The sequence below is a fragment of the Sorex araneus genome, chromosome 1 (assembly GCF_027595985.1).
Source record: "Sorex araneus isolate mSorAra2 chromosome 1, mSorAra2.pri, whole genome shotgun sequence".
NCBI classification, from domain to species: Eukaryota; Metazoa; Chordata; class Mammalia; order Eulipotyphla; family Soricidae; genus Sorex; species Sorex araneus.
The window spans coordinates 425,635,975-425,659,425 of NC_073302.1; the positions used below are offsets into that span (position 1 = coordinate 425,635,975).

The following is a 23,451-nucleotide window of genomic DNA, read 5'->3' on the forward strand; positions in this document are numbered from 1 at the left end:
ACATTATCCCTTCCATTCATATCTTGCTGGCTACACTTAACTCTTTTCCATCTCTATATCCATATTATTTATAATTCCTACTTAGCAGCCCATGCCCTCCTTAGCATTTATGATAATTTAAAATACTGGTTGTTAAACCTGTAGGTATTGGTCATTAAAGTGGGCAGTGTGGAAATTTTGCCACAAAATGAATAATGTAAAAATGAAAAATTAGAACACATGAACATAGAATGTCTGCATGCAATAAATATACCCAAATATTTTGTAAGTTCTGGATCAATGAAAGCAAGAACTTTGTCTATTTCATACACTACCATCTCTCTGGAAGGCAGCCTGTGTTTGGGATATAGGCAAAACATACAAAATATATATGTGAACAAATGAATAAACATTTATCTTGATTTTGTTACTCTTTAATCAATACATGTATATTGTCACTTTTTTTCTCAAAGTACTAGGGGACTATATTGTTTCAGTTGCATTCCTTATTCTTGGTGATGATATTTAAACATTCCCCAAATTGAAAGTGTCAATTTTTTTTAAATGTGGGTAATGGCAAAATCCTCAGGGCTCTCAACCATGCAAAATGCCTTTACATTATAAATTCATGTAAAAATACTTTATTCTAATAACATATTTTAAAATGGTAAAGAAATGTTAAATCTACTTAAATTCTCAATGGAGTGTATTTATGCCACAAAAGTAAGTACTTAGTTTTTCTTTGTATAAATAAGTCAAATGAATGTTTAGTGATGCACTGAACAGCATACTTATGACATTAAAATCAATTTTAATAATGGTGTACAAAAAGGTTAAACTATGGATTAAAAATTGAGCATAGTGATCATTTCTAGGCTAGAAAAATTAAAAATAGAAAAAAGGTAGGGAAAATAAGGAAAACATCCCCAGATGATGGTTGTTATTAAAGTCATAAGAACACTAAATCAAATTAGTTTACGTTTAAATAGTCTGAGGGTCAAGGATAGAAATATCAGGTTCTTTGAGTCTTCAGCTGGGTTCAGACAGGAGGTAATTACACTTATATGGGTTAAATAAGACACACTCAAAAATTATAATTGCTAGTTAGATTGGACCTTTGAGTCATATTTTCTGAATTTGGATAAAAAGGCTTCTGAGACTGTCTACTCTCACATCAGCCAAGGTATGGAAATTCTCTAAATATCTGTTAATGGCTAAGTGAACAAAGAAACCAATAAATAGGTATAGAAGGATCAAAGGAAAAGGAAGGAAGGAAGAAAGGAAGGAAGGAAGGAAGGAAGGAAGGAAGGAAGGAAGGAAGGAAGGAAGGAAGGAAGGAAGGAAGGAAGGAAGGAAGGAAGGAGAAAGAAAGAAAGAAAGAGAAAGAAAGAAAGAAAGAAAGAAAGAAAGAAAGAAAGAAAGAAAGAAAGAAAGAAAGAAAGAAAGAAAGAAAGAAAGAAAGAAAGAAAGAAAGAAAGAAAGAAAAAAGGAAGGAAGGAAGGAAGGAAGGAAGGAAGGAAGGAAGGAAGGAAGGAAGGAAGGAAGGAAGGAAGGAAGGAAGGAAGGAAGGAAGGAAGGAAGAGAGAGAAAGAGAGAAAAAAAGGAAGAGAAAGAAATAGCAAGCACCTAGTTAGTCTGGTTACGACATGCATGTGTATATAAAACATCAAGTTGTATAACTAAAATTTAGTTTTTAAATTCTTATTTACTGTCAAATATCAATGATCACTTCCTTGTAGAATGGTGAGATCCTCGTGGTGAATCCATAATACAGCTCGCGGAGGATTTTGATATACTGAGTTTGAACGCCCTGTTTGACCAAGGCTTCCATGACCGCCTCAGTCTCAACAGAATCGAAGGCCTTCTTTAAGTCGAATGAATGTTAGACAGAGCGGCATCTTGAACTCTCGCAAAACTTCAATGAGTTTAGTCACTGTGTGGATATGGTCTATCGTGCTGAATCCTCTTCGGAACCCGGCTTGCTCGCATGGTTTTCTTTCATCTAGTGTTCTGCCTATTCTATTTAGGATGACACAAGTGAACAACTTGTAGACGACAGACAGGCAGATTGGGCAATAGTTGCCGATGTTGTGGATGTCTCCCTTCTTGTACAACAGAACGGTCCTACTGGTTTTCCACTGGGACGGAACCTTGCATTCAGAGAGCGTGTGAAGAGTTGGGCCAGTGTATTGATGAGTACTGGCAGCAGATTCTTCGGGTGTTCAGGTCTGACCTTGTCCGGACCAGGTGCTGTTCGCGTCTTTACCAGTGAAATGGCATGTCAGATTTCAGAAGGGAGAACATTGGGAAGGACATATCTATCCTGTGGAATTTGGTATGTGGGCAGGTGGACATGGCTGTCAAAGAAATCTGAGTAGAAGTCGTGAATAATCCTCTCCATTGCCTTTCAGAAAGATGTGATATATCCATCAGGACGTCGGAGGGCAGTCATCTTGGTCTTGTAGTTGGCGAAGGACAGGTGAGCATTGCGAATAGTTTTCCCAGCTTCTGCTGCGATGGCCAACACTGCTGCTCTTCTCTCTTTGAGGTCTTCCTTTATCGCATCTCTGCAAAGCTTTGTGAGCTCGGATGTTAGCTTGTGGTTGCCTGATGCTCGCGCCAAACAACGTTGACAAATGAGCTCAAAAGTTTCCGAAGACAGGTGTCTGTTTGTGGCTTTCTCACGCTGATCATTCTTCGCACAGACATGGAGGTGCTAAACCAGTTGATCATATTCCTCGTCGATGTTGTCGAGGACTCAAGAACAGCATCTTCCCATGTTGCTGCAATAGTGCCAAAGAGCTCCCAGTTGGTGGTCATTCTGGGATTTGTCTTCTTAGACTTAAATTTTGCAGACTTTTCTCCCCACTTTGTGAAGTGGAATTTTGCACAAAGGAAATGGTGGTCCGATCCCGTTTGGAATTTTGGGACAACAGCGTCATCGGTCAGGCAAAACCTTCGATTGAATATGATGTGGTCAATTTCATTGTGGAACTGTCCACCGGGAAACTCCCATGTCCAGCGTTTAGATTTGGCCTTCTGGACCTGTGAGTTACCATGGATGGTCTTGGCCGACAAGATGAATTCAGATAGTCTCTCACACTGATCATTCCATTCTAGGCCATGTGTCCCAATGTGGAGTTCTTCGGGCGACCTTCTTGGACCTATCTTGGCATTAAAATCACCAACAATGATCTTGTAGAAGGTATGGTCTTCTTTATAGAACTTCTCTAGTTCCATGTAGAACCTCTCAATTTCTTCTTCATCATAGTTGGAAGTTGGTGTGTAGACAACGAAGATAGAAACTTCAGGCAGTGAGCCACATCTATTCAAGCATAATCGTCCAATTCGGGTTGTTAGGCTTTTGAATGAATCAATGCTCATGGCCAAGTTCGTGTTGACAAGGACACCAACGCCACTAATGCCTCTGTTGTCACATCTTCTGAGGAACAATTCTTCTCCAGTGTCGAAAATGGCGTAATGTAATTGATGTCTCCTCTTTTCAGTCAGACCAGTGATGCTGTACTTGATCTTCTGCACTTGCACCATCAGGTCCTCGATGGATGCTTCTGATGCCAGTGACCGTGCGTTGAAAGTACAGACAATCATCTTAGTCTTTCTTTAGTCTTAGTCAGCACAAATGCTGGCCGACTTCAACAGCGAGTGTGGAATGGTTGGATTGCAGCTGAATCTCAACAAGACGATGTTCATGAAAAACGAACTGGTCCCTGAAGCTCCATTTGCTCTCAATGGAATGAACATCTCCGAATGCAGCAGCTACGTGTACCTGGGTCGAGAAGTCAACATGAGGAATGACTTGGTGCCAGAACTGCGCAGGAGGAAGAGAGCAGCGTGGAATGCCTTCAAGAGCGTCGAAGAGGTGGTTAAGAGAACGAAGAACCTCCGACTCTGGGCTCATCTTTTCGATTCCACCATTCTTCCTGCACTAACATATGCCCCAGAGACCTGGGCCCTACGCAAGCAGGATGAGAATGCTATTAGGGTATCCCAAAGAGGAATCAAAAGAGCTATGCTGGGAATATCATGTCTCACTCAAGTGAGAGAAGGAATCTGGAGTTCTGACCTCCGTCCGTCGAAAATCAGGGATGCTGTCTCGTTTGCCAAGGCATCAAAAATCAGATGGGCCGGTCATGTAATGCGATTCAGAGATAACTGTTGGACTAGAGCTGTTACAGACTGGATTCCACGGGACGTCAGAAGACCTCGTGGCCGCCCACCAACTAGATGGTCAGATTTCTTCGTCAAATCTCTGAGTGAACAATTTGAGGCTCTTTCTGTTTCCAGAGTGAGAAGGTATCATTGGGCTACACTAGCTCACGACAGGGACAAATAGAGATGTTACTGGCACCCGCTCAAGCAAATCAAAGATCAACGAGACTACAAGTGATACAAGTGATAAGTGATACTGTCAAATATACCTCACAGAGTTGGATAAACACAAATTAAATTGAATTACTAAAACCAAGAGATAATAAAAATCTCATAAATAGAGTTCAGTTCTTAAACTAAGAGAATATGTGTTTCTGAAACTAGAATACTTTGATTCCATGGAGGTTGGAGACATATAACACAAAAGAGTACAAAGTCATAGAATAAACATGGCTTATTTTTCTGCAAATTAAGTTTTGGTTGCAGATTTAAAGCAGAGGGAGATGAATGCTTTAACTCATAGTCATTTAAATCATGTGCTTATTTAAACAAATGAAAGGGTGGTGCTGTAGAATGCAGGATTTGAATGCATTGACAAAACAAAAAATGCAAACTATAAGCATCAGGCTATGATACTCTTGAAGTATCCAGATGAAGGGAGAGACTTAACTAGTACAGATTCTAAAAGAATTGAGATAGGGAGAGCCAAATAACAGAGTGGTTAAGGTGCTTGCCTTGGAAATAGTGACCCAGGTTTTATCCCAGGCACTGAATTTGGTCTCCAGAGCCACACAGGAGTTATCCCTGTGAGCAGAGGCAGGAACCAGCCCTTAGACCACTGGGTGTAGCTAGAAAAAAGGGCTTGAGGGGAAGGAAAGAACGCAAAAGGCAAACTGAGTTTGGTGAAGGCTCACCCCTGCTTCGAAAAGTCTGTGGGAAACCCAGAAAAAAAGGAACAGATCATCCTCAACACCCAAGCAGGAAGACAGCAATTAAATTTGACCGAACACCAGACAAGTACACCATCAAAGCTGGGAGGGTCTGTAGAGGAGTAGAAAAAATAAGTATTTCAAGACAGAGGTGGGACAAGGGTCCTAGCCTAGAAACTGCAGCTACATGTTGACTCAGCAAATGGAGACGGAACCAAATACACACAAGCCTCAGAAATTAACTTGGAAAATTTTGTGTGTTAAGGATGAAAATAGTCATCACAGAACCAGAGCAATAGTGCAGTGCACAGTGCATTTGCTTCGCATGCAGCCGCACAGGGTTCAATCCAAGGCATCCTATACGTTCCCTGGAACACCACCAAAAGCAATTCCTGACTGCAGAGCCAGGAGTAATCCCTGAGCATTTCTGGTTGAGCCCCTCTCCCTCAAAAATAAAGAAATCATCAAGATAAGAATAAAATATCTGCTTGATGTCCTTGTAAACTTAGCATATCAGAATCAATTCATACGTGCTTTCCAACCCAATTATATTTTCCAACCCTACTCATCTTTTCCAGCCTCTTTGTCACCCAATATAAAGAAATCAGTTTTTTCTAATGCTTTTAGTGTCTTTGGATAATTTCTCATCAAATTTTGCTGCATCAACATTGCAAATTTAATGACAATATCTTTACAACAATTTGCAACATAGTATTATTATGTACTTGCAGTAACACAGTTTACCATGCTCACTGCCACTGTCAAGATCTCTTCACCATTATCCCAAGGTCTCTCTGCCCCCAACTTAGCATCCTCATCTCACAGTGCTATTGAGTGTATATCAGGATTTGCTTCCATTGAGGATTACCTCATTAGTCTCCATATGAGTGAATTTATCTGGACAAAAAAAAAAAGAGAAAAAAAATTTGTCTTTTTCCTTTTGGTTTACTTCAATTATCAAGACATCCTCCAAATCTATTCATGTTGCAGAAACCTGCAAGGTTTTATCTTTTCTGCTAGAAATTTACATGGAGAAAACATCCAAACCCATCAAAAATGGGCAGAAGAGATGAACAGATGGAAGACCTCAAAGAAAAATTATGAATTACCAAAGGGCACATGATAAAATGCTCTGCATCACTAATCATCAGGGGGATGCAATTCAAAACAACAATGAGATAATCATATTAGCAACAGAGACTGGCAGATATCAAAAAGAACAAGAACTAGTGCTGGCATGGATGTTAGGAGAAAGGGAATCTCATTCTCTGACATCAATTGGTCCTGCTTTTCTGGAAAACAATGTGCACATTCCTAAAATGTCTAGGAAATAAGATTCCATTTGACCCTACAGCCTACTTCTTGGTATATATCCCAAGGGCCCCAAAACAAAATGGAGTAAAGACATTTATATCTCCATGTTCCTTGCAGCACTATCCACAATAGCCCAAATCTGAAAATCACCTAAATGTCTAAGAATAGATATCTGGATAAAGAAATTATGGTACATATACACAGTGGAATATTACTTGGCTATAAGAAAAGTCATGAAATTTGCTGCTACGTGTTCAGATGGAGGAACCTTACTTATCAAGTAAGGGATACTTACATGATAGTAAGTATCATGTTGAGTCAAGAGGGAGAGAAACTGACACGGAATGATCTCTCTCATTGTGGGATATAAAGAAACATCACTGTATCACTGTCATCCCATTGCTCATAGATTTGCTTGCTCCAGCGGGCACCAGTAACGCATTATGAGACTTGTTGTTACTGTTTTTGGCATATCAAATACACCATGGGTAGCTTGCCAGGTTCTGCCATGAGGGCAAGATACTCTTGGTAGCCTGCTGGGCTCTCCGAGAGGGGTGGAGGAATTGAACCCGGGTCAGCCGCGTGCAAGGCAACCCTACCTGCTGCGCTAACGCTCCAGCCCATAAAGAAACTTAAGCGTGGAAAATAAAAAACATCCAAAGCAGTGTTTTAACAATGTTCTTTGTTTGAACACAGATATGGGTATTCAGTAGGACACACACCACTTGAGGGGGATGAGGGATAGGACAGGGAGGGGCCAATATCTATGATGGAGGGAAGCATTCAATCAGAAGGAGGAGGTGATGCTGGAAAGACACAAAGTGTTATGAATGAAACCCTAGCAGCAACTCTGAATCACACTGTAAAAAACGTGTAATAAAACAAGTGCCTCCCATAAAAGCAAGGTGGGAAGTAAAATGAGGTGGGCATTGGTGGAGGGAAGTTGACACTGGCGGAGGGATCAGTGCTGAAACATTGTATGTCTGAACCTCAAACATGGAGAACTTTGGGGTTTCGTAGTGACTAAATTTTTAATATAATTTCATTTTTTTCTTATAGTTAAATAGCATTTCATTATGTATACATTCCACCATGTTATTTTTTTTTCTTATCCTCTCATCTGTTGGTTGTTTCCAGATCCAGGATATTGAAAACAATGCTGCCATGAGTATAAATGTGCATGTGTCCTGTTGAACTGATGTTGTCATGTTCTTGGGGTAAATTCCCAGGAATGGGTTTGCAGGGCCAAGTAGGAGCACAATTTTTGAATTTTTGGAAAATTCCCCAAACTTTACCACTGAGACTGTTTAAGACTATAAGTCCATGAGCAGTGAGTAGAATTCCTTTAAAAATATTGAAATAACATGGGCTGGAGCAATAGCACAGCAGGTAGGACGTTTGTCTTGCACATAGCAGACCTAGGTTTGATTCCCAGCATCCCATATGGTCCCCTGAGCACCACCAGGAGTAATTCCTGAGTGCAGAGACAGGAGTAAGCCCTGTGCATTGCCGGGTGTGACCCAAAAAGCCAGGAGTAAGCCCTGTGCATTGCCAGGTGTAACAACAATATATATATATATATATATATATGTACATATATATATATATAAATCAACAAATATATAAGCCACTATGACTGGGGGGGAAATAAAAAGGTGCATGAATTAGGGAGTGGGGATGATTATGTGGTGAAATATGGAACACCTTCACAGACTAGAACCTGAACAAGCTGCCTTCACACACACCTGACAACTATCAAGCCTGAATGACTCTATCTGGGCTGGCAACAAAGTCAGCATTAAGATAAAAACCACCTAAATACTGCTGCTGCTTGGAACCAGTTATGATTATACCTTTCTAGACAAATGAATGAATTTCTGCCATGGAGTTATAAAGGAGTTGGCTGAAAGAAAATCAACAATTGATGGATATTTGAACTTAGAACAGTTGATCACTACACCTATGGTCTTTTTGTTTTATTTCTTAAAAGTCACTTTGTATCATATTTATTAGAACACAGGGAGAGAGTTTCCTAAGCAGAACATTTTTCTTTCCTATCATGATTCATGATGGATGGACTCTTATGAACGAGAGAGTTGCAAAGAGCATATTAGAATGCCAATAACATTTTAACCTTGTCTTATAATTAGTCAGCAGAATTGTGGCTCTCTGACAAGGATCTAGCGCGCACGCACGCACACACACACACACACACACACACACACAGAGAAAGAGAGAGAGAGAGATGCAAAATTAATGTGATAGGAGCAATCCTGTTTTCATTTGAGGGCTACATATGGTTGTGCTCTGAGTTTATTCCTGGCTCTGTGCTCAGTGATCACTTGTAGTAGTGATCAGGGGAGCATATGACATGCTTAGTTCAAAACCCAGATAAGCCACGTGCAAGGCAAGCCCTACCTGCTCTACTATCTCTTAAGCCCATGAAAAATCCTCTTACCATACATATTACCACATTACCAAAATCTACATTTGGACTATTACATATTTATGTCAATTATTCCTCAATTAATCACAGGTTTTAAGATATATATTTTATATATGACTTGTACATGTATTCAAGGGGCAGAATCTTATATATTTTTTAAGAAATGAAAAAAAGAAAGGTAGTAGATACCAGACTAGGGATCTGTCCAATGAGGCATAACTGTACTTTTGGTTTTGAGTTTTGGGTTACACCCAGCTTTGTGTTTTGAGACCACTGCAGGCATGTGCTGGGGAGCTGGAGGGAGTGGGTATAGGTGCTGAAAATTAAACCTAGGCCTCCTACAATACATGGTCAGCCTGTTATCTCCCCAGTGAAATACAGCTTGGAAAGACACGTGTAGTCAGTACATGGTTTCCACTCATTTTTCTCTCCCACTCTCCTCCATCCTGCCATCTGCAATATGGATGTGACGGCAGAGGCCAGGCTTAGTGGTGGAGGTGAAGGCAGTTCCTTAGGATAGGACAAACAGATGGACTATTGTCTCTTGGATGATTAGGAAACAGAAGCATGACCCATCTTCAACTATTAGTGAACGTAAGGCCTTTAGGTGAAAAATAAATAAACGTTCACCTTCTTCAAATCAACATATTGTAGACTTTCTTATTAAAGAAGCTTAGCCTATTTACTAATAAAGTTGCTCTCCTGAACAAGTTACTGTCAAAAGAGAATAAGAAAATATCTAAATTTGGGACCAGGAGGTAGGTGGTGAGGACACAGCTGTCGCAGGCTGCGAGGCTACTGACCCTACCAATAACACAAATTGTTTCTCTTGTTCTGTGAGACTGCCACTCCGAGGTAACTTCAAGAACTTCCTATCGGGCATTCTCCCAGGCCACAGCATGGAAGCCAGCCCAGCCACAAATAGTAGATAGTATTGGTACATCTTTCCTCTTCAAATCCAGGGCTCCAAGCAATATCAAGTTATAAGCCCTAAGACTAAGAGAACTAGTTGCTTATTGATATGAATAAAAAGTCAAATACTGAAGTTTTAGGATCTGTAGCCAAGACTAATTTTAAATGGAACATACTAGAAGTAATGAGACTTCTCTTTTTGGGGGTTGGGGGGAGGCTGGACCATACTCAGCAATAATCCCTCAGGGAACATGAGTTTCTGGGGATTACCAGGTCCTTCTGCATTCAAAGTATGCAGTCCAGTCCACTGAACTATCTTCCCAGCCCAAAGACTGTAATTTTTAAAGACATTGCGTTGCCAAAGGAAAAAAAAAAAGCCTCACTGACAAAGCCAGTGGTAGCCACTGAACCAAATCTCGGGTTGCTTAATTCTGTACTGGTTGTAAAAGGAGGACAGTTCCCAGTGAGGGAACATTGTCCAACATTCACAGAGAGAGCCACAAAAGACACCAGCCACCAAGTACAATGGGCAATGGAAATGCTCCCAGAAAGCAAGTGTGGGTGGCCACAAAGACAGAACAGCAATGCCCAATCAATTCTTGCTCAGGAAGTTGTCAATTCTATGGACTACACTCAGCATAGATGTGTCCTATTCTTCCCCAAGTCCTACTGTATATTTCTCAAATAAAACTCTGCTTCGGTTGTTGGGACCTCATATGAAATGGAAGATGGGAGGAACTTTCCCCCAAATCTTACATCCACAATTGAGTGCAGCAATAGGATGGACTTTGATCTATCTCCTTTAGGAAGGAAGAAATCATGTCTTTCACAAGAGATTAAGGATGATATTACCTGAAAACTATAGAAATATACTGTGCTTAAACTGTTACCTCTAGTGTCTACTCAGGATACTGTCTTTTCCCTTTTTCATTTGAAACTCCCAGAGAGCTATTCACTCTCTCAGCCAGAGCACATGGTAATGGTTTTTCTTATCAACAATGAGGCATGATCACATGACTACCTTTTTTCCCCAATGGGATGTCTATCTTTAGATTGGATATTGCTTATCCTGAACTTCTGTTTTCTCCCTTTCTCACAAACTAGATGCTGATGTGATGGTATATACCACTATTGTGCATGAATGGGAACAGTGTTGTAGACCCAGCAAGGTCTAGAAACCTTGGTTTCTTGGTGACCTAGAGCCAAGTCAGTAAGCACTCTTGCTGAATTCCCTCCCTAAAGTATGTGTATTATGCAGTTTCACCGTTATAACACCTATATCTGTCCTAATTAATATAGGGACAAGTTGGGAATTTAGCGATATGATGACAGAGTATATGGTTCATGTCCATATGTATGAACCAATAGTGTTACAAGATGTAGGGGAGTGTGCTACAAGTAGTTCCTACCAAAGCATAACTAATAAAATCTATATGGACAAGGAAAACCACATTCAGTTTGAAAACACAAAACAAATTGGAAGACATTTGTCTTTTATCTCAGTCATTTATAAAATTTATTATAGAACATTACTTGATAATTTGAGAAGAAAGTCCATAAAAATGGGAAACTGGACGGAAAAACAAACAGCTACAAGTCCAGAGCTTAGTAACAAATTTTAGAAAAGGGAGTTACATAACAGAATCTTGGTAACTGTTTGTGGTTAGGAGTTCTATTCCCAAATACAGATAGACCAAGCATACACCCTAATGCCCCAATTACTAGCTTTATGACCTTGAACTCTTAACCTAAGTCTCTCTAACCCTCTGCTCCCTGTGTGTTGGCTTTCCGTGGATAAAATGAGACAATGCACAAAGCACTTGGGGGCAAAATCCAGTTCATAGTAAAAGTTCAGTGCTGTCTAAAATCATTAACACTAATTGTGAGAAGGTCATGTGAGAATCCAGTCATCTTAACCTTCAGACTTCTGTGAGACTTGCTTCTTTCTCAGGTTAGAAAGCCTTAAAATTTTCAGTGCCTGAGTTTCAAGGAAAAGCAAGGATTCTATCAGAAATGTATTTATTCACCCAGGGAATGACTAAATACCTTACCATGAAATGCATGATCAATGTTATCGAATAAACATACTGACAAAAGTCAGATTAGCATATTTTATTAAATACAAGTTATATATGAGATTCCAACTTCCTTTCCCCATGCTTTTTCAAATGAATGTTATATACTGTTATAGGTCTTTATACTATGTTTGTTGCTGCTTTGTTTGTTTTGTTTGGGGGCCATATCTGTCAATATTCAGGGATTACTCCTAGCTCTGCACACAGAAATTATTTCTGGCAGTACTTGAGGGACTATATGGGATGCTCGGGATCAAACCCAGGTAGGCTATGTGTGAGGCAAATACCATATCTGCTGTTTATTGCTTCAGCCCTGAAAATTTGGTCTTTAAACTATCATTTCCTAATTGTGTGATTTGAAATAAGTCTCCATCTTAGAAGATTAGATTTTCTCCTCTCTCCATGGAGATAGTTATAACTACCTCTTATTTAATCAGATAATACATACCTATTTTACTTGCAATGCCTGGTATAGAGGAAGTATATAATGAAAAATAGAAACTTTCTTTTTGGTATGATTGTCATTACACAAAATAACAAAATACTGTCAATATCATAAGATAATGATACGTTTACATGAATATGAAAGCCACTAACTCTAGGGCACATACAATGTAGTATAACTTAATACACTTATGAGTTGCAGTGACATTCAAGAATGCTCTCTCCCTATCTTCAGTGATGTTGAAACATTGTCTTGGCAAGTTTGTTATTCAGGGATCAGATCCATTTATAAACCTTCTTCGAAGCTAAATGCTTGACCAGGATATTATATTTAAAGTTCTGATTATTAATGCCATGTCCTATTCAACTAAGCTGACCACTCCAGGTTTGGCTAAGCATAATCATTACCGTCATCTATGTCACCCAGCATCTTCCAAGACCTAATGATTTCACACAACTAGAATTTAATTTGCAGAGAAAATGCCACCTTAGCCTCCAGGAGTTGATTGGGATAATTAGTGTCATTGGTGAACTCAACACTGATAATAAAGTGGGACCCGTTCTCTCTTACTGATAGAGATGAACCTGAAATTTAAAGAAAACAATATGGCCAAGTGAAAGGAAAAGAAGCCTTTTTCTGGATTCAAAGTAAACCATTCCTCTCCCTCTAGCCTTCCAGTTCTTCCTCCCATTTCTATCAGAGAAGATATTTAGCATTACTCCTGTTCGTGCTTTGCTTCATCTTGTTTTTAAGACAATCAAGTTTTCCCAAGATAACTTGCTTATTGTGTTTTCTCATGCAGGTTTCCGATTATAGTCACCACCCCAGATTGACCCAGTTTTCTAAGCTGATTGTTTTCAGCTGTGAGGCTGCTTGCTGGGTGCCTTCACAGCTCATCTGCTCCTGGCTCCTAACTCCTATTGCCATAGTCCCTGGAATGGTCTTGATTGCATCTGGTGAGCACTCTGGGTACTCCACGTTGCAGTCAGTATTGCTGACCTTCTCACTTAACCCTCAGGAAAGTATGTAGGCCCAGGTCACACTGCTCAGTGGTGCCAGGACTGAGCCCAGAATGTATCATTTTTGTTGTCAGCATGCAGACAAGAGCCCTTGATATGCTAAAATCAAAAATGGAATTGAGGATCACCTACAAAGGAAGTGTTCTACGCGTTGGCCTCATGTACGGAGACACGGTCTTATTCCAGGGCTGCTGACTATGCTGTGATACCCCCTTGTAAGGACTTGGCTGTCTTCTATGGTTGTCATCCGGGGTGATTTCTTTTTGTCTTTATCCTTCCTTTGAGGATGCTTTTGACGTCGTCCAGTTGGATTGGATGCTGCTTGGCTGGCAGTTCCGGCAAAGAGCCCAGTCCGAAGCCAGTGCCCACTGTGTAATCATTGTAGATTACGTGGCTGAATGGGGGGTTCTGTGTATCATTATTTGCATGCTTGGCCAGTTTGCAGGCTATTTGTTTGCATTGAGCTTGAAACAATGGCAATGATAATGAGGCCTGGAGGTTTACACATTTTAGCTCATCTCCTCCATAGGATTTTATTAGAGGAATGTAATCTGTGTTCAAATTCTACCATCCATTCAAACCAAATTCATTTGTTCCTACTCTCCTGAGCCTTCTCTCTACCCCCAACTTCACCCATGCCTGTTCCTTTCTCTGAGCACTACGGCCCTTTGTCTACTGTCTGTCCCTATCACAGCTACTTCAAACCCAGATGGGAGAGATTCACGTCATACTTTGTGTCCCTGACATACTCACAAACTCTTTGACAACAGTCTCCATGCTAGTACCATCCAGGGACCCTTCCCAGAATCCTGCACTCTTTTGCTACGAGGTCAAAGAAAACCTTAATCCAAAGAATACACAAGAAATTCTGTGCATTTCTTGAACCGGAGCAGGTTGAATTCCTCCATCCTTTGAATCAGATTTTGTCAAACAGACCAAATCTAAGTCCTTCCTTCAAGAAATAGCCTTCATATGTAATTTTAACTTGACCTATCAATAAGTTTACTATCCATCTTCACTACTATCTTCACTATTGATTCACTGTGAACAAGTTCAACAATTTTACATGTGAATTTCAGTAGTTCCTGTCTACTCCCAGAATATAGGAAACAATATTTAAATACAGCAGTGGAGGCAGAAGCTATACATCCAAATTTTAATCCATAGTTAAGATTAAAAACAACAGAGTCAGTGTTTCCTTGCTGAGTTTTGTACTTGTCGATCTATCCAGAGGTGATAAGGCAGTGCTGAGGTCTTCGACTACTATTGTGCTGCTAGTGATGTCCTTCTTAAAGTCTGTTAGCGGTTGTTTTAAGTATTTAGCTGGTCGCTTATTAGGTGCGTATATGTTTAAGAGTGTGATTTCTTCCTGTTGTACATATCTCTTGATAAATAGAAAGACAATCTACAGAATGGAAAAGTATATTCAACCAATACCCATCTGATAAGGGTTGATATCAAGGGTATATAAGGCACTAGTTGAACTCTACAAGAAGAAAATATCCAACCCCATCAGAAAATGGGGCAAAGAAATGAACTGAAACTTTCTCAAGGAAGAGATAGGAATGGCCAAAAGGCACATGAAAAAAAATGCTCTTCATCAGTTATCATCAGGGAGATGCAGATCAAAACAACTATAGATACCACCTCATACCACAGAGACTGGCACACATCCAGAAGAACAAAAGCAACCGGTGTTGGCGAGGATGTGGGGGTAAAAGGACCCTGCTACCCTGCTGGTGGAAATGCCAACTAGTTCAGCCACTTTGGAAAACAATGTGGACGCTTCTCAAAAACTTAGAAATTGAGCTCCCATTCGACCCAGCAATATCACGTCTGGGAATATATCCCGGAGAAGCAAAAAAGTATAGTCAAAATGACATCTGCACTTATATGTTCATCGCAGCACTGTTTACAATAGCCAGAATCTGGAAAAATCCCGAGTGCCCTAGAACAGATGACTGGTTGAAGAAACTTTGGTACATCTATACAATGCAACTGTTAGAAAAGATGAAGTCATGAACTTTGTATATAAGTGGATCAACATGGAAAGTATCATGCTAATTGAAATGAGTCAGAAAGAGAGAGACAGACATAGAAAGATTACGCTCATCTGTGGAATACAAAATAACAGAATTGGAGACTAACACCCAAGAACAGTAGAAATAAGTACCAGGAGGTTGGCTCCATGACTTAGAACCCAGCCTCACATACTTGGGGAAAAGGCATCTCAGATAGAGAAGGGAACACCAAGTAAAATGTGGTTGGAGAACCCGCTTTGGGAAGGGAGATGCATGCTGAAAGTAGACTATAGATTGAACTCATGGCCACTCAATGCCCCTATTGCAAACCACAACATCCAAAAGGAGAGAGAGAAAACAAAAGGGAATGACCAGCCAAAGAGGTGGGGTGGGGTGGCGGGGATGGAAATGGGGGGAGGGAGGGATACTGGGTTCATCAGTGGTGGAGAATGGGCACCGGTGGAGGGATGGGTTCTCAAACATTGTATGATGAAAACACAAGCATGAAAATGTGTAAATCTGTAACCTCATGGTGATTGACTAATAAAAAATAAAATAAAAAATAAAAACAATCAAAAATATGTCTTCAAAATAATGTATGAAAAGTTCATTAACTCTTACATCACAAATATTTCCATCTAAATATGTAGAATAAGCAACATTATTATTTAAAAATTGCATTCATCGTGGATAGGGAGAATCAATGTTGTCAAAATGGCAATACTCCCTAAAGCATTATACAGATTCAATGCGATCCCTATAAGTATACCCATGACATTCTTCAAAGAAATGGATCAAGCAATCCTAAAATTCATATGGAATAACAAACGTCCAAGGATAGCTAAAACAATTCTTGGGAAAAAGATGATGGGAGGCATCACCATCCCCAACCTCAAACTTTACTACAAAGCAGTAACAATTAAAACAGCATGGTACTGGAACAAAGGCAGAGCCGTAGACCAATGGAACAGGGTGGAATATCCCTACACACAACCCCAAATGTATGACCATCTAATCTTTGATAAGGGAGCAAGAGATGTGAAGTGGAGCAAGGAAAGCCTCTTTAACAAATGGTGCTGGCACAACTGGACAACCACATGCAAAAAAATGGGTTTAGACCTTGACCTGACACCATGCACAAAAGTCAGATCAAAATGGATTAAAGACCTCAACATTAGACCACAAACCATAAGGTACATTGAAGACAAGGTCGGCGAAACCCTCCACGATATTGAAGATAAAGGTATCTTCAAAGGTGACACGGAACTAAGCAATCTAGTAAAAACAGAGATCAACAAATGGGACTACATTAAACTAAAAAGCTTCTGCACCGCAAGAGATACAGTGACCAGAATACAAAGACTATCCACAGAATGGGAAAGGATATTTACACAATACCCATCAGATAAGGGGTTGATATCAATGGTATATAAAGCACTGGTTGAACTCTACAAGAAGAAAACATCCAACCCCATCAAAAAATGGGGCGAAGAAATGAACAGAAACTTTACCAAGGAAGAAATACGAATGGCCAAAAGGCACATGAAAAAGTGCTCTGCATCACTAATCATCAGAGAGATGCAGATCAAAACAACTTTGAGATACCACCTCACACCACAGAGACTAGCACACATCCAAAAGAACAAAAGCAACCGCTGTTGGAGAGGATGTGGGGAGAAAGGGACCCTTCTTCACTGCTGGTGGGAATGCCGACTGGTTCAGCCCTTCTGGAAAACAATTTGGACGACTCTCAAAAAATTAGATATTGAATTCCCATTTGACCCAGCAATACCACTGCTGGGAATATATCCCAGAGAGGCAAAAAAGTACAATCGAAACAACATCTGCACATGTATGTTCATCGCAGCACTGTTTACAATAGCCAGAATCTGGAAAAAACCCGAATGCCCCAGAACGGATGACTGGTTGAGGAAACTTTGGTACATCTATACAATGGAATACTATGCAGCTGTTAGAAAAAAGGAGGTCAAGAATTTTGTAGTCAAGTGGATGGGCATGAAAAGTTTCATGCTGAGTGAAATGAGTCAGAAAGAGAGAGACAGACATAGAAAGATTGCACTCATCTATGGTATATAGAATAACAGAGTGGGAGACTAACACCCAAGAACTGTAGAAATAAGTACCAGGAGGTTGACTCCATGGCTTCGAGGCTGGCCTCACGTTCCGGGGAAAGGTCAACTCAGAGAAGCGATCACCAACTACATTGTAGTCGAAGGCCATGTGGGGGAAGGGAGTTGCAGGCTGAATGAGGGCTAGAGACTGAGCACAGCAGCCACTCAACACCTTTATTGCAAACCACAACAGCTAATTAGAGAGAGAGAACAAAAGGGAATGCCTTGCCACAGTGGCAGGGTGTGGTGGGGGGGAGATGGGATTGGGGAGGGTGGGAGGGACACTGGGTTTACGGGTGGTGGAGAATGGGCACTGGTGAAGGGATGGGTTCCCAAACTTTGTATGAGGGAAGTATAAGCACAAAAGTGTATAAATCTGTAACTGTACCCTCACGGTGATTCTCTAATTAAAAATAAATAAATTAAAAAAAATTGCATTCAATATGTCATTGGACACATTTTGGCATATTTTTCTCTAACTTTTTCCCCTTCTGAATTAGAATAAAAATTGAAAATCAAAAATCTGAATTTCATGAATTGTTTTTCAGGGAGTAAAATCAAGGTGATGTCTCAATCTTCAATTTTTTAAAAAACAATATGGCTGGAAAATTGCATTCTTTGATGGCTGGATTATAAGAGTAATCACATCACCAAATATCTATGTTCTTACTAAAAATAAGAGTATAGAGGCTCATGATTTTTATATTGAGAATATACCTATATTTAAGAATCCAAAGTTTTCATCCAGAGAAATTGTACACCAAGTCAGATATTTACCTTGTATGGAGCCAACTCAAGTTGAATCCCCAGCATACATGGCCCTAAACACTGCCAGGAGAGATCCCTGAGCATAGAGCTGGGCATAATCCCTGACCATAGCTGAGTGTGACTCAAAAACAAACAAAAAGCCAAAATGTCCTAATAATGAAGTATCCACCAGGTGGCCCAAAAAATCACCTGGCAGGGCTCAATGCTGCTTTTTTTTTTTTAACTCTGCATGTCCTTTGTCCTTCCTTATTTACAGCATCACCCCATTTCAGACTATAAAAGTTGCTAGAGGGCTGAGACCACATTGCCAATATGTCAGGATAATTGGAAGCAGTGGGCGCTGAAGCTCTCATTACCTGACGAGGAACACGGCAATAACAAGCTCAGTTTATAGGTCAGAACTAATAAGGCCAAGGTCCTGGACCTGACATGGGTGGATATTTGTTCTGCTCCAGAACATAAGCCAAACGTCTTGGTGTGGGCTGTTGTTCAACCACCGTGCTAAAGTGAAGAGAGGAGGGGCATAGGATGGGGATTTTGTGAATGCTACAGTTCAGCTCGTCAAGACAACCAGGGTTAGAGAGTTTCCGTCAAACATGACCAAGCGCCCGCCCCCCCCCCAAAAAAAAAAGCACAGTGAAGACAGGACTCATTGAGTCTTACCTCTGATTCCTCTAACACATCCAATCTAGATTTGTCCTTCTATCACTGACACAGGAACCTGGGCACAGCGTCAGAGCCCACTCTCACTAGGCATCAGGTTGCTGCAGTCATCATTTAACGGACACACATTTTGATGAAAGGACCAGTGAGTGTGATATCCAAAATTGAGTTGAAATTCAGCCAAATGGAGCAATGCACTGAGTCGCTTTGGGAACTTATTAAGATGCTATCTTTGACTTAGTAGCTCTGGGGTGGGACCCACTACTCTGCATTTGTAATAAGCTCATACATGATGCCACTTTAAGTAGTAAGACTCAACAGTTTCTCGGGTAGGCATGTGTATGTGGCCTTGTGCCAGAGGGCCAGGAAAAGACTGAAAAATGCTAATGTCGTCAGAACCACTGTGTTTTCAGGAATCCAGAGACCAGACCACCTACCATTACTCAGGAGAGTTCAGAATTAACTCTATTTTGTTTTTAAAAAAAGTGGAGTATGGTAGTTCTTATTTGAATGACACTTGCTCAGAAAGATGTGAGAGGAGAGAAAGAGAGCAAATATGTTCTGGAGAGAATATAGGCTTCTTCAGAGTAAGAAAAGGGCAAGAAAAGAAATATAAGAACTTGCAAGCAAGATACGTGTTCAAGGGAAAACACAGACTTGAAGAGCAAGCCCAGAACTAAGTCTTAGCCTGTGCTGAGGGCTTTCATCAGGTGCCCCTCATTTCCTCTTCCCTGAACAGGCAAAGATGTTAAGATAGAAGGAGAGACCAGTCTTGTGGGCTATGCTAGAGACAAATGACAACAGTTGATGCTAAAGAGACAGACAGGATGGTGGACCTGTGAGGAGGCTGGAAGCTGATAGAAGATGAACTAAAAGGTACTAACTCTTAGCTCCCAGCTTCCTGCTGTAAAGCTAAGACCAGTATTGTACTGCTATTGGTCAATACTAACTGACCATTTTACCCAGAATGTAGTGGATGGGCTAGAGAAGCTGGAGGGAGACTGGTGGGTAATCATCGCTTTCTGTGACATTTTTTTGCCAGACTCCATTGAACTTTTACAAGGTGGAATAGTTTAGGGGGTAATATAACATGAACTCAGCCATTTTAGTAATTTTCCCCTCTCTCTGGTCAAGGTCTTATATGTAAAAATTGTCAAGGCAGCTGAAATTAGGTTCACAGAGTGATGTGCATAGACATGCTATTGAGACATGGGAGTCCATCGGCTTGATACTAATAGACAAGTTTACACTCACCCACAGAGTTATTTCTGCAATTGTCATTTACTAAAAGTGTTTTTCACTTGTCTAAGAAAAGCAAAATTCTAATGTTTGTTGGTTTTTTCCTATCTAAAGGATTCATTTCACCTGTGAATTAGACCAAAGTTTAAATAATATAAAGCCAAAATTAAAAACCTACATTAACGCTGTCTGTATCTTTCCAGACAGCCCAGCCTGCCACCCCCTCCTGGGTCCCAGAGGTAGTAGGTAGAAAGTACTGAGGTCTTTAGGTGATTATCATATGCAACAGACATGAGTTCCTACCAGGATCTGGAATGTAAACGTGAAGCAACTCCAGGGAATGTGAAACAATGCACTCTCTGTGGGCAGACTGAGTGGCACAGATCATTGTCTAAATAGAAACACAGGGAAGTTAACACAAACATGACCAAGCATTCTGGTGTAATCTGAGCTTGAAGAAAACAGAAGATAGATGTTCAGAAGTCATAAATAACAGTGAACTCAAAGGGATGTGAGCCGGAAGTGGAGCTGTGGCATCCAAAGTTACATTATTTTAGGATATGGTTCTAATGGTTTGGTCTGGAGTCCCGCCTTGGTCTTTGGCCTGCCCAAGAATAGAACTGAGCATGGGTTCACAAGGGCTGCCCAAGCGTTGGAGAAATGACAGGGGGAAAATATCCCTGCCCTGGGAGGCTGAAGCAAAGCTTAACCTTCACCTGAAATAGACTTTAAATTATTAGGGATGTTGAACCTGTATAAAAGAAGTTTTAGAAGTGATATTTACTAGTTCCATCTTTAATTCAGACTATTTCAAAAATATTTAAAAATAGGGAATTTTTTTTGACAGTGGTATTCAAAGGATAAAGAGTAAAAGAAAAAAGTTAAAGACACATCATAAACTGAAAGAGGATAAGTGAATGTACATGACACATAGACTATCAAGAATATATTCAGGTCTTAGAAAATTCAATAAGAAAATGTGAATCCATCTCATGGAAAAATGAACAAAAGAAGCATATTGATATTTCAACACAAATGAGCTATAAATTATCTTAAATAGATGGGAGGTTGCTCAACTTTAATAATAATCAGAAAAATGTAAAATAACTAGTAATGGGTTATTTAACATCCATTGAAATGAAAATATTTTTAGTTTTTCAATTAAAGTATAATTAGCATGAACATTGTATTAGTTGCAGATGTGGAAAATAATGACTTAACACTTGCATATATTGTCAATTATCCCCACAAATTGTCTAATTAACATCCATCAGGTAACAAATATTAAAAATTCTAGTACCAATTGTAGGTTAAACTGGTAGGCAACTTTTATACACCACTGGTGGAGAAGCAAGTTTTAAGAAACAATTGGCAACATCCAGTAAAAGTGAAGATACACAGGTGCTAAAATCTAGTCAACACGTCTAAGTACCTTTTCTAGAAGGAAATGCGACACTTGTGCCCAGAGGAATCATAACAATGGTGAAAAATAGAACTCTTGAATATGTATAATGAAGGCTAATGAATAAGTATTGGAACAATTTGTAGAGATAATTTGTTTGTTTTATTTCAAGGCCACTACCAGCTGTCCTTAGGCCTTACTTGGGGCTCTGTGCTCAGGGATCACTCCTACAGGGCATCTGGTAATGGGTATCAAACCCAGGTCAGTCACATGCAAAGTGTGCATCCTACCTGTAGCTGAAGACCTCCGGGAACCCAGCCACAGCCATGCTCAAGGCCTCTCTCCACATGTTCAGATGAGCCTCACACATGAAGGAACAAGCAGAGGAACCCAGGTGTGCAGGACCCGGGGCTAAGATCTCTAAGCCTGCTCGGTTGGGACTGGGCCTCTTCTGCCCAGATCCCCCATTTTCCAGTAGCTAGGCGGTCACACCCATAAACTGCCCTGGCGCCCGTGTAATCCCATCAACAGCCAAGATCCAGAGACTATAAAACCAAGCTCCCAGAAGGGCGAGGGTACAAAACGGCCAAGCAACATATTATAGCCTACTTCTCCCTCTCGGAAAACCTATAAAGCTTCCAAGAATTTTCCTGCCCACATGGGAGAGCCTGGCAAGCTCCCCGTAGCGTATTCATATGCCAAATACAGTAGCAATGATGGGTCTCATTCTCCTGTCCCTGAAAGAGCCTCTAATGTGGCACCGTTGGGAAGGATGAGTAAAGAGAGGCTGCTAAAATCTCAGGGCTAGGACAAATGGAGATGTTACTGGGCCCGCTCAAGCAAATCGAGGATCAATGGTATGATAGTGATAGTCATAGTGACCTTTATGAGAAAATATCTCATATGATACTCAGATATTATTGTGCTCAATAAGAAGAATGACATGCAAGTTTTTATTTTTGTGCATGTTCTCTATTTTTTAAGTAGTTTATAACTATATATCAATATGTTATACATTGCAGCACTGTAGCACTATCATCCCGTTGTTCATCGATTTGCTCAAATGGGTACCAGTAATGTCTCCATTGTAAGACATATTGTTACTGTTTTTGGCATATCGAACATGTCATGGGTAGCTTGCTAGGGTTTGCCGTGAGGGCAGGATACTCTTGGTAGCTTGCTGTGCTCTCAGAGAGGGATGGAGTAATCGAACCCGGGTCGGCCACGTACAAGACAAATGCCCTACCTGCTGTGCTATCGCTTTAATCTATATTAATTATATAAGTCTATATAAGTCTTCATATAGTCTATACAGAATTATGTGTATAAGCAAGTGATGATGTGTGTCCGCCCAATATAGTCAAGTTTGCAACAAACCGTAACATAAAAAAAGTTAATAAACACCAATGGAGTAAAATATTCACAATTTTCTTCACCACAATTTTGGTTATGTTTAATGGAATAAATGCCAAATATTTTGTTTCTATTTTAGGATCCAAAAAAAATGTCAAATGAATAAAATATATTAAATTCTTACTTTGGGAACCAGAGTGATAGTACAGCAGATAGGATGCATACTTTGCATGTGACAGGCCCAAATTTGACCCTCATCATCCCATATGTTCCTCTGAGCACCACCAGGAATGATTCCTGAGTGCAGAGCCAGGAGAAAACCCTAAGCATAACTGGGTGTGACCCAAAAGGTCAAATAAATAAGTCAATAAATAAATAAAATGCTTGTTTTGTTAGCATATGGAGAAATATTTGCTTATAAATATGTTATATATGCAACATGCATAATAAAGACACATATATGTACACACATTGTACATACACATAGGTCTTAGAAGAAAATAGAGAAGTTTTGATAGTGTTAACTTTGGGAAGAAATTAGAATGAAATAAAATAGTTAAGAGTTTCTTATTTACTCTGCTTAA

At 40.1% G+C, this 23,451-nt stretch overlaps 1 protein-coding gene across 4 annotated transcripts in view; it reads right to left on the minus strand.

Annotated features, from left to right (window-relative positions):
- The window catches only part of GRM8 (glutamate metabotropic receptor 8), a 949,955-nt gene that overhangs the window by 536,826 nt on the left and 389,678 nt on the right, over positions 1-23,451 (minus strand). The window lies entirely within an intron of this gene.